Source organism: Cynocephalus volans, chromosome 4 (genome assembly GCF_027409185.1).
Source record: "Cynocephalus volans isolate mCynVol1 chromosome 4, mCynVol1.pri, whole genome shotgun sequence".
NCBI lineage: Eukaryota > Metazoa > Chordata > Mammalia > Dermoptera > Cynocephalidae > Cynocephalus > Cynocephalus volans.
The window spans coordinates 37081392-37094946 of record NC_084463.1 but is presented as its reverse complement, the minus strand read 5'-3'; positions in this window follow the sequence as shown (position 1 = coordinate 37094946).

The following is a 13555-nucleotide window of genomic DNA, read 5'->3' as shown; positions in this document are numbered from 1 at the left end:
CCATGTTTTATAATTTTAGTGTAAAGACCTTTCATCTCTTTAATTTTATTCCTAGGCATTTTTTAGTAACTATTGTAAATGATATTATTTTCTTGATTTCTTTTTCAGATAGTTCCCTATTGGTGTATAGAAATGCTACTGATTTTTGTATGTTGATTTGGTATCTTGCAAGTTTATTGAATTTGTTTGTACATTCTAACAGTTTTCTGGTGGAGATTTTAGAGTTTTCTATGTATAAAATCATGCTGTCTGCAAACAAGGACAATTTACTTCTTCTTTTCCAACTTGTATACACTTTCTTTCTTTCTCATGCCTAATTGCTCTAAGACTTCTAGTACCATATTGAGTAGAAGTAGTGATAGTGGGCATCCTTATGTTGTTCCAGATCTTAAAGAAAAAGTGTCCAACTTTACCCTGTTCAGTATGATGTTAGCTGTAGGTTTCTCATGTAACCTTGGTTGTTTCAGATAGATTTCTTCTGTATGTTGAGGGTTTTTAATCATGAAGCAATGTTGAATTTTGTCAAATGCTTTTTCTGCATCTATTGAAATGAGTGTATTGTTTGTCCTTTATTCTGTTAGTGCGATGTATCATAATTATTGATTTGCATTGTTGAACCATCCTTGCATCTCTGGGAAAAATCCCACCTGATCACAGTGAATATTTTTAATGTGCTGTTAAATTTGGTTTGCTAGTATTTTGTTGAGAATTTTTGCATCTATGTTTGTCAGAGATATTGGCTCAAAGTTTTGTTTTGTTTTTTTTTTCGTGTTCTTGTCTGTTTTTTTGTATGAGGATAATGCCGGCATCATAGAATGATTTTGGAAATATTTAATATTTTTGGAATAGTTTGAGAAGAATTGGTATTTATTTGTTCCTTTTTAAATGGTTAGTGAAATTCAGCACTGAAGACCATAGGTCTTCAAATTTTCTTTAATGGGGAAACTTTTTTTTACCGATTGCATCTCCTAATCATTATTGCTCTACTCAGATTTTCTGGTTTTTTTTTTTCCATAATACAATCTTGATAGATTGTGTGTGTCCAAAATTTATCCATTTCTTCTAGGTTTTTCAATTTACTGGTGTATAATTGTTCATAATAGCCTATTATGAACTGTTTTTATTTATGTAGTACCCAGTGGTGATGTCTCGTCTTTCATCTTCGATTTTATTTATTTATTTACAGAGCTGTTCTTTATTTTATTTTTTTTAATTGAAACGTAATTGAGTATATGTATTTTATAAGGTCCAGAGATGACTATCAGTATTTTGTGCAATATGTTTTGATCAAATCAATATTATTAGCATGTTAATCATTATAAATCATAATTGTTCTTTGTGTCCCTTACCAAATTTCTTCCTAATCCCCCTTTTCCTCCCCCCTTTGCAAATCTATTAATCATAGGTCTGTTCTGTCCTTATGAAAGTTCAATGTATTACTGTGGTCTTTCTCTCTCTCTTCCTCTCTTTCTCTCTCTTCCTCACTTTCTTTCTTTCTTAGTTCCCACTATGAGTGACAACATGCAGTACTTCTCTTTTGTGCCTGGCTTATTTCACTAAATTTAATTTTTTCCAAGGTTGTCCATGTTGTGAATGGCAGAATTTCTTTCTTTTTTATGGCTGAGTAGTATTCCATTGTGTATATATATCACTTTTTCCTTATCCAATCGTCCATCAATGGACGTTTAGGTTGGTTCCAAATCTTGGCTATTGTAAACAGAGCTGTGATGGACACGAGAGTGCAGGTATCCCCTCGACAAGAAGATTTCCATTCCTTTGGGTATATACCACGTAGCAGGATTTCTGGATCACATGGTAGTTCTATCTGTAATTGTTTGAGAAACATCCTAACTATTATCCATAATGGTTGTACTATTTTACAGTCCAACTACAATATAGAGGAGTTTCCCTTTGTCCACATCATCACCAGCATTTGTTATTCTCAAGTCTTTTTGATAATAGCCAGTCTAATGGGTGAGATGACCTCTCAACATGGTTTCAATTTGCATTTCCTGGACGATTAGTGATGTTGAGAATTTTTTCATGTATCTCTTGGCTATTTGTATGCTTTCCTTTGAAAAATGTCTATTTAGCTCCTTTGCCCATTTTTTAATTGTGTTATTTGGGATTTTTACAGTGAAGTTGTTTGAATTCCTCGAAAATTCTGTATATTTGGCCTTTGTCATATGTACAGTTTGCAAATATTTTTTCCTGTTCCTTAGGTTGTGTTTCTGCATTGTTGATTTCTTTCTTTGCTATGCAGAAGCTTTTTAGTTTGATATAATCCCATTTGTTTATATTTTCTGTTGTTGCTTGTGCTTTTGGGGCCTTATTCATAAAGTTTTTGCCCACTCCTACATCCTGAAGTGGTGTTACCTCTGTTTTCTACTAGGAGTTTCATTGTTTTGGGTATTTTACTTAAGTCTTTAATCCATTTTAGGTAGATTTGGGTATATGGTGAGAAGTATGGGTATAGATTCACTCTTCTACACATGGATATCCAGATATCCATGTGTAGAAGAGTGGATATCCATGTGTAGAAGAGTGAATCTATACCCATACATTTCCCAGCACAAATTACTGAAGAGGCAGTCCTTCCCCTAGTGTATATTCTTGGCTCATTTGTCAAAGATTGCTTGGCTGTAAGTACCTAGATGGATTTCTGGTTTTTGTATTCTGTTCCATTGATCCCTGTGTGTCTTTTTATGCCAGTACCATGCTGTTTTCATTATTATAGCTTTGTCATATAGTTTAAATTTAGGTAGAGTGATGCCTCTTTTTTCTTTTTTCTTTTTTTATTGCTCAGGTTTGATTTGGCTATTCAGGGTCTTTTGTTGTTCCATATGAATTTTGGGATTGTTTTTTCATTTCTGTGAAGAATGCCATTGGTATTTTGAAGGGTATTACATTTAATCTGTAGATCACTTTCTGTAGTATAGATGTTTGCACAATCAATCCATGAACATGGAATGTTTTTCCATCTTTTGGTGTATCCTTTCATTTATTTCAGCAGTGATTTGTAGTTCTTATTGTAGAGATTTTTCACCTCTTTGGTTAAATTTATTCCTAGGTATTTTATTCTTTTGGTAGCTACTGTAAATGGGCTTGCTTTCTTTTCCTGCTTGTTCTTTGATTGTGTGTTAAAACACTACTGATTTTGATGTATTGATATTGAGAGTGGCATCCTGGTCTTGTTCCTGTTCTTAAGGGAAAAGCTTTTGGCTTTTCCCCATTCAGGATGATATTGGTGGTGGGTTTGTTATACATGGCTTTTATTGTGTTGAGATGCTTTCCATCAATACTTAATTTGCTGAGAGCCATTATCATGAAGGGATGTTGAAGTTTGTCAAGTGCTTCTTCTCCATCTGTCGAGATAATCATAGCTTTTGTCCTTGATTTTGTTGATGTGATATATTACATTTATTGACTTCAGTATGTTGAACTACTCTTTTCTCCCTCAATTAATCCCTCTTGATCATGATGTATAATTTTTTGATGTGTTGCTGTATTCTGATTGCTAGTATATTATTGAGGATTTTTGTATCTATGTTTATCAAAGATATTGATCTGTAGTTTTCTTTTTTGTTGTTGTATCTCTGCTTTGGTGTCAAGGTGATGCTAGATGAGTGGTCTGTGTTTCAACTCTTTTGGAATAGTTTCAAGAGAATAGGTACTAATTCCTCTGTAAAAGTCTGGTAGAATTCAGCAGTGAAGCCATCTGATCCTGGCGTATTCTTTGCTGGGAGACTGCTGATTACAACTTCAGTTTTGTTGCTTGTTATTGGTCTCTTCAGGATTTGTATTTCTTGGTTCAGTCTTGGTATTGTGTATGTGTCCAGAAATTTATCCATTTACTCCAAGTTTTCAAATTTGTTGGCATGTAGTTTTTTGTAATATTCTCTAATGATTTTTGCATTTCTGTGGTATCTTTTGTAATATATTCTTTTTCATTTCTGGTTTGTTATTTGGGTCTCTCTCTCTCTCTCTCTCTCTCTCTCTCTCTGTCTCTCTCCTCTTTTTTTTTTAACAAGAATTTCAGGTGATTTATTTTTTATTTATTTATTTTTTAAATTTTATTTTGTCGATATACATTGTGGCTGATTATTGCTCCCCATCACCAAAACCTCCCTCCCTTCTCCCTCTTTGTTAGCCTAGCTAAAGTTTTGTCTATTTTGTTTATCTTCTCACAAAAAAGCAACTTTTTGTTTCATTGATATTTTGGATCGCTTTATTGGGTCTCTATTTCTTTTTGCTCTGCTCTGATCTTAAATTATTTCTTTTTGTGTACTAAATTTGAGATTGGTTTGTTCTTGTTTTTCCAGTGCTTTGGGGTGTAGGGTTTGACTGTTTATTTGAGTCTTTCTAAATTTTTGATGTAAGCATTACTTGCAATAACCTGTCCTCTTAGTACCACTTTTGCAGCATTCTACAGGGTTCAGTATGATGTGTCTTTATTTTCATTAGTTTCAAGAATTTTTTAAATTTCCTGCTTAATTTCTTCTTGGATCCATAGGTCATTCAAGGGCCTGTTTTTTAATTTCAAAGTGTTTGTTTAGTGTCCTTAGTTTTACTTGATAATTTCTAGTTTTAATCCATTGTGGACTGAAAGGATGCTTGGAATGATTTCAAATTTTGAGTATTTGTTGAGGCTTGATTTGTGACCTAACACTTGGTCTATACTGAAGAATGTTCCATGTGCTGATGAAAAAAATGTATATTCTGTAGTTGATGGATGAAGTTGTTCTGAAGTTATCTGCCAGGCCCAGTTGATCTAAAGTGTGGTTTAAATCCTGTGTTTCTCTGTTGTTTTGTTGCCTGTATGATCTGACAGAGGGGTGTTGAGATCCCCCACTAGTATTATACTGAGGCCTATCTCTTTCCTTAGGTCTAATAGTGTTTGCTTTGTATATCTGGGTGCTCCAGTGTTGGGTTTATAGATATTTATGAATGTTACGTCTTCTTGCTGGAGAGATTCTTTTACCATTATATAGTGGCCTTCTTTGTCTCTTTTTATGGTTTTTGGTTTAAAGTCTATTTTATCTGATATAAGAATAGCTACTCCTGCTCATTTTTGGTTTCCATTTGTGTTTTATATCTTTTTTCATCTCTTCACTAATAGCCTGTGTGCCTCTTTATAAGTGAGGTGGATCTCTTGATGGACAGCATATAGTTAAGTCTAGCTTTTTAATTCAATCTATCAGTCTGAATCTTTTGAGTAGAGAGCTTAATCCATTTACATTTAGGGTTGCTATTGTTTTCTGTATTCATGTGAAATTAAGTTGTTATCAAATTTAAATAGAAGAGTATAACTAAAAGATATTTAATAAAACTCTTGAAATAATACATAGATATAGAAAAAGATAAAGAGAAAAGCAAACCAGAAAAAAATCAGTACAACATCATCAAATAAGAAAGGAAACAGTGAGTGCGAAATAGGACAAAAAATACAAAATGGATATCAAACTTGTATTTTTTGTCCTTTAATCAAATGATTAATAAAATATTAATCGTGTTTACATAATCATTTCCTTAAACATAAATAGATTAACCTCTCCGGCCAAAAGGCACAGAGTAGCTAAATGGATAAACAAAAAAACCCCACAATCTAGTGATCTACTCTCTACAAGAGACTCAGTTTAGATTTAAAGACACAGTATAGTGTAAAGTGAAGGCATGAAAAAATATATCTAATACAAATGGGAACCAAAACAAAGCATAAGAGGCTACTATTATATCAAACAAACCAGATTTTTAAGTGTAATACTGTCTCTGGAGACAGTGAATGTCATTATATTATGATAACAGTATCTACTAAGCAAGAAGATATAACAACTATAAATATATGTGCATGTGGGGAAAATAGGATAATTTAGTCAGGCTCCCTCAACATTTCTTGTAAACAAGTTGTGTGGGTGGAGTTAGTGTGCATCTGCACCCATGTACCTTTCTAGTTAATTGCTTTTGTGAGTTCTGCAGTTTGAAGCAGACTGGCCAGCAGAGAGTTCATGTCTAACAATAGAGCATGTTTACTCTGCTGGCAGCTGCTCAGTTTCAGTTTTTCTTTGGACTTTGCCAGTAGCAGTTGAGTTTCTGAGTTTCTCTTTGTATTGCCTAGCTCTTAGATGTGTGTGTGCTGAATAGAGACTATTCCTACTTCAACCAAGGCTCCAAGGACCTTTTATCCAGTTACCTAGCTCATATGCCTCCATGTGAAGGGTTGGTGAACGGGCTTGAGGGGTCTTTGAGCTCCAAACTCTAGCCCTAGCTCTACAGTGCACACAAACTCAGACTATCTAATTATATAAAGCAAATTTTGATAGATATGAAAAAGAAATTGATGGCAATACAATAATAGTAGGGAACCTAAATACTCTCTTACAATAATGGATAAAACATCCAGACAGAAAATCAATAAAGAAAAAGCTAACTTGAACAATATCGTACACACAGTGGTCCTAATAGATATACAAGTGGTCTTCAAAAGATACGTAACATCTTTTAATTCCATTTTCCACAAACTTTTTGAAGTAAACTCATATATAAACTTCCCATACAATAGCAGAATCCACCTTTTTTTTGAGCAAATATGGAATATTCTCCAGGAGAGATCATATGTTAGAACACAAAATAAGTTTTAACACATTTGAGAAGATTGAAAGTATATCAAATGTCTTTTCTGACCCAAATGGAATAAAAGTATAAATCAATAACAGCAATAAAACCAGAAAATTTACAAATTCATGGAAACTAAACAACACACAATTGAACAACCATTGGGTTAAGCTGGAAATGAAAAGAAATTTTAAAAGTATGTTGAGACAAACAAAAATAGAAATGCAGCACACCCAAACCTACGGAACATAGCAGTAGCAGTTCTATGAGGGAAATTAATAGCAATAAATGCTTTTATCAATAAAGAAGAAAAATCTCAAATAAATTCCCTAACTTTATGTAATCTATGCTGTTGGATGTCAGGAAAGTGGTTATTTTGGGGGAGGTATTGATCAGAGTTTGCATGAGGGTACTTATGGGTAGTAGTAAAATACACATGCACATGTATTTTAAAACTCTAGGTGCCATAAGAAAAATGTGATGGAATTGTGAAAATTCACAAAGTTGTACACTTTTTTTCTATTGGTTATGAATATTCATGGGGTACAAAGTTGACCGTCACCACTCATGCCCAAGATGTGATGGCCAGAACAATATTGGCAGCATGCCCTGTACACTTCTGAAAAGTGCATATTTTGTCAGTAAAAGATTTAAAAGTTACCAGGCAAAGAAATTAAAGACCAATGGGATTAAAATTCAAAGGAGATAAAATAGAGTAAAAGCAGACACATACAGGGTGCAGAAAACTGGATTTTCAGGTATGGACTTTAATATAATAATAGGTAAATTTTATTTATTCATTTATTTATTCATTTTATTTATTTATTTATCTATCCATTAATTAATTAATTAATTAATTAATTTATGTAATCATTCACATGAGTTATTTATGATATTATCATTAAACTGAGCCAAAATAATTTTTTACAAATGTAAACAAAAATGCAATAATTTTACTATTATTTTCCATTACTTATGTAAAATTTTTGAAATTCACATACAGAATTTTAAAAAATTGTATCATACGTATAGAAACATAAAGCTATTTAAATAATTCCTGCCATTACTATTTGAAAACCACTCTGTTTTTTTCTCTCCTCCCTTCCCTCACCTTTCTTCCTTTTCCCTCCCCTTCCCTTTTCTTTTCTCTTCTCTTCTCTCCTTTCCTATTCTCTTTGCTACTCTATTGTATTTGATCCTACTGTGTTATTGGACTGATTTCAATAGGATAAAAAGAAGCAAGCAAAGGTCAGTCAATTTTTCTCTGAAGGGCCAGGTAGTGCATATTTTAGACCTTGCAGGTCATATGGTTTCTATCACAAGGACTCAACTATGCTGTTCTAATGCAAAACTCTCCATAAACATTATGTAAACAAATGAGCATACTGTGATTCAATAAAGCATTATCTACCAAAACAAGTGGAAGTTTAGAATTGTTTCACATGTAGTTTTCTGATCTCTGATCTGAATCAAAATGTCCTTTTATGAATAGTCTTGAAATAGAAGGAAGAACACTTCATAATTCATCATCTCTAAAATTTAAGGCTATGGTATTTGTGAAAAACTAATTTCCTGGTGTTTTATCAACATATGCCTGACTATAAGCAACATAACAATTAAATTGACATAATACCTTGCTTGGACATAATTTTTAAAAACAATATTTCCATATTACCAATAGATTAAATAATAACAATAGTTACAATTACTATTGGGATAATAATGTCTAGCATTACTTTGTGTGTGTGTGTGTGTGTGTATTAGTACCCCTGTATTGCTAAAGTGGCATGGAATGGTCATGTAATATGTAAACATATCCTAGATAGGATGTGACAGAATTAGGATATAAAAAGAATTCAACATTGAGAAAATTTGATTAAGGAAAACTTTAGCGAGTCATAACCATTCTCAGTAAAGATGTTTAAATTGTGCTGCTAATTAAATACTTATGCTGTTAGAGGGATCCCAAGTTAGAGAAATGCTGATGCTTTTAGATCATATTCTATTTACACTCTGTACCATTTAATAAGAAAAACAATTTTAATGAGAAAATCATATTTAAGAGATAAGAGGTCTTAGTTTGAGGAAAATAGTGTATGCAATAAAACTATCAAATAAAATAGAAAAAAACTTAGAGTAGTTTCAGAAAGAAAATACAAAAGGAGGAATTACAACTGATACCACAGAAGTACAAATACTACTACTACTACTACTACTAAATCTACTTTAACCAATTATCTGACAAAAAAGTTGGATAACCTAGATGAAATGAATATATACCTGGAAACATACAACCTACCAAGACTGAATCATGAAGAAACAGAAAATCTGAATAGACCAATAACTAATAAGATGATTGAATCAGCAATCAAAAATCTCCCAACAAAGAAAATCCAGTAACTGATGGCTTCACTGCCTAATTCCACTAAACATTTAATGAATTAACACCAATTCTTCTTAAACTTCCAAAAACTTGAAGACTAAGGACTGCTTCCAAATTCATTTTATGAGGCCAGAATTACCCTGATAGCAAAGTCAGACAGACACTGCAAGAAAAGGAAATTATAGGCCACATCCTTGATGAACATAGACGCAAAAATCCACAATGAAATGCTAGAAAATAAATTTAACAGCACATCAAAAAGTTTATTTGCCACGATCAAGTGGAATTTATTACGGGGATGTGAGGATGGTTCAACATACGCAAATCATTAAATGTGATGTAACGCATTAACAGAATAAAAGATAAAAATAATATAATTATTTCAATAGAAGCAGAAAAAACATTTGACAAAATGCAATGCCTTTTATGATAAAAACTCTTAAGAATAAAAATTAAGAATAAAAATAATGTACCTGAACAAAATAAAAGCCATATATGACATGCCCACAGTAAACATCATACAAAATGGTGAAAAGCTAAAAGCTTTTCCTCCAGGATCAAGAAAAAGATAAGGATTCCCATTCTCAGTACTTCTATTCAATACAGTACTGGAAGCTCAAGGCAGAGCAATTAGGCAAGAGAAAGAAATGAAACACATTTAAATTGGAAAGAAATAAGTAAAATTATCTCTTTTTGCAGATGGCATGATCTTACATATGGAAAACACTATAGACTCCAACAAAAAACCATTAGAACTAATACACAAATTCAACATATATAATAAAGTTGGACGATATAAAATCAGTGGTGCTTCTATACACTATATATTATAAACCACATACCATATATGTAATAAACTATCCAAAAAAAAAAAAAAAAGCAAGGAAACAATCCAATTTACAATAGCATCAAAAAATAAAATACTTATGGTAAATTTAACAAAGAAGGTGCAAAATTCATACATTGAAATTATAAAACATTGACTACAGACACTGGTGAAGACAAAAATAAATGGAATGACATCTGGTGTTCATGAACTGGAAGAATTAATATGATAAATTGTCCGTATTATCCAAAGCAATCTACAGATTCAGTGTCATCCCTATCAAAATTTCAATGATGTTTTTCACAGAAATTGAAAAAAAATCTAAAATTTGTATGGAACCACAAAAGACCCCACATGTCCAAAGCAATCCTGAGCAGAAAGAATAAAGCTGGAGGCATCATACTACCTGATCTCAAAACTTACTACCAAGCTTAGCAACCAAAACTTCAAGGTGCTGGTATGAAAAACAGACATACAATCTGTTGTAACAAGTTAGATAGTCCAGAAATAAATCCACACATTTAATGATCTTCCAGAAGTGTGAAATGAGCACACAATAGAGAAAGAAACACATCTTCAATCCATGGTGCTGGGAAAACTGGGTATCTACATGCAGAAGAATGAAATTGGACCCTCACCTTATGCCATATACAAAAATCTACTCAAAATGGATTAAATATAAATCCTGAATCTATAGAACTACTGGAAGAAAGCATAGAGGAAATGTTTCATGACATTGGTCTGAGCAATGCTTTTTTTTGTAATGACAACACAAGCAAAAGTAGACAAGTGGGATTGCATTAAACTAAAACATTTCTGCACAGTAAAGAAAATAACACAGGGAAGAGTCGACCTATGGAATGAGAGAAAATGTTTGTAAACCATATATCTGTTCAGTGGTTACTATTCAAAATATATAAGGAACTCAAACAACTCAAAACTAAGGAAATAAAAAACCTGATTTTTAAAATGAGCAAAGGTCTCTAATAGACTTTTCTCAAAAGATGTATGAATGGCCAGCAAGTACATTAAAAAAAAAGAAGAGCATCATTAATCATCAAGGAAATTCAAAACAAACCACAATGAGATATCATGTCAAACCTGTTAGAATGGTTACTGTCAAAAAGAGAGAAGATAAGTAGTGTTGGCGAGAATGTGGAGAAAAAGGAACACTTGTACGCTGTTGGTGCAAATGTAAATTATTATAGTTAATATAGAAAACGATATGGGAGTTTCTCAAAAAATTTAAAATAGAAGTACCATATCAGAAATCCAAGGAAATGAAATCAGTGTGTCAGGGAGAGATCTGCATTCCTACGTTTGCGTCCACATTATTCACAATAACCAAATAAGGAATTGATGCTAGTGTCCTTCTGCAGGTGAATGGATAAAGAAAAAGTGATATACATGTATCATATATATCATATATATCACATGTATTATATATATATGGGCTCAATGTAATACTATTTCAGCACAAAAAAAGAAGGAAATTCTGTCATTTACAACAATGTGCATGAACACGGACAACATTATGCTAAGTAAACTAAGCCCGGCACAGAAAGACAAATACTACATGATTTCATTTTTATGTGGCATCTCAAAAAGTTGAATGCAGGACCAAACCCGTGGCTCACTCGGGAAAGTGCGGTGCTGGGAGCGCAGCGGTGCTGGGAGCGCAGCGGTGCTGGGAGCGCAGCGGTGCTGGGAGCGCAGCGGTGCTGGGAGCGCCGAGGCCGCAGGTTCGGATCCTATATAGGGATGGCCGGTGCACTCAGTGGCTGAGCGCAGTGTGGGCGACACCAAGCCAAGGGTTCCGATCCCCTTACCGGTCACACACAAAAAAAGTTGAATGCATAGAAGCAGAGAGTAGAATGTTGATTTCCAAGGGTTGGAAATGGGGAGATGTTCTTTAAATGGTACAAACTTTTGGTTAGATGGAACTAATACATGCAGGAGATCTGTAATAAAGCATAGTAACTATAGTTAATAAAACCTACTTAAAAATTGCTAAAGGAGATCTTAAACGTTTTCACCACACACAAAAAAAACTAATATGTGAGGTGGTGGATGTGTTAAACAGATTGATTTAATCATTCCACGATGTATACATATATCAAAACATCTTGTTGTATACAGTAAATGCATATAATTTTATCTGTCGAGTATAACTTAATAAACTGGAAAAAGATAAATTATAAGATATTTTACATAAGGTAAAACAAGGAATAGATATAAAAATAATTTTTGTGTGAGTAAATATCATTACTATTTGGGAGCAAGAAGATTAATTTGTAGTGTAATACTGAAAGAGACCGAAATATTTGCTGTATGCAAGCATTCAGCAATCTATTAAATTTTTACTTGATTAGAACCCACAACAAAGAATTATTAAGCATCTCCCTCTCTCTCCTCTCTCTCTCTCTCTCTCTCTCTCTCTCACACACACACACACACACACACACACACACACACACACACACACACACAAACACTATATAGTCTGCCCTCTTTGTAAGCTAGAGAACAATTTAATGGGCCCTTAATTTATTTAATTTATTTGAATAGTCACCTCATCTCAAATAGTCAAACTGATTGTGTTTAAAGATCAAGCTTGTGTTTAAACGTCTAAGAAGCTGTCTTCATTTGCGTGGAAAAGTGTTGGGCAAAAATTAAAATACTGCTTTCCTTACCATGATCTGATTAAGATTTCTGGGAAGACTATGCTGTCATTACTTGAACAGAAATTTTCTCCTGATTAATCCTTAGGGAAAATGACTTTGCTCAACATCTCATAATCGCACTTCCTTGACTATGGTTTTCAGGTAACAGACTGTTTGCAAAATTCTTTAAATTTTCTATATCCACATTTTATCAGCAGCAAGTCCAAAATTTACTTTTGATGTTGGGGCAAAATTTGGTCTAACCAAAAGAGAAACTGAATAAATCAGAAAGTTAATGAAGTGAAAAATTTAGACAAACTCAATGGTTTTCTAAAGGGTTGTGTGTGTGTGTGTGTGTGTGTGTGTGTGTGTGTGTGTGTGTGTGTGTGTGACTGGTAAGGGGATCGCAACCCTTGGCTTGGTGTCGTCCACACTGCGCCCAGCCAGTGAGCGCAGCGGCCATCCCTATATAGGATCCGAACACGGGGTCAGCCCTTTTCTAAAGGTTTTAACAGAGATTATTATACAAGAAGTTAAGTTGATATATTTTGTGTTTCTTATGTAAGATCAGAAGAGAATAAACAGACTTGATTGGTGAATAGTACACAAAATTTATGCTCTCAGGAATTTTCCATTTAGAGGTAGCCAAACATCGAGCATGTGATTAAAATGGAGAGGATGGGTCATGTAGGGTACCCTGGGGAAAAAACAAAAAAAACCTTTTAACATTGGTTAATATTGTCAGGGGCTACTCAATTACAACTAATTTTTCTGTTTAACAGTCATTTCACCAAATATATTGTTATTTGGGATAATAACAGAAACACATTGCTTTTACTGCAATGTATTGGCTCTAGATTTACTTTAATCACTACCACAATCTCACACAATATTCTTTCATTGCTTGCTGTCTGTAAATCATAAGAGACAGATTCATTAGAACTGTAACATGATCAATTTGCAATGAAGTAAAGATAGTCTGGTCATCAAATTCAAGTTAAATAAAATGGGCCCACAGGTTTACAAAGTTTGGTTTAAGATTTTATTCAAGCCTTCTGATACACAATGTTT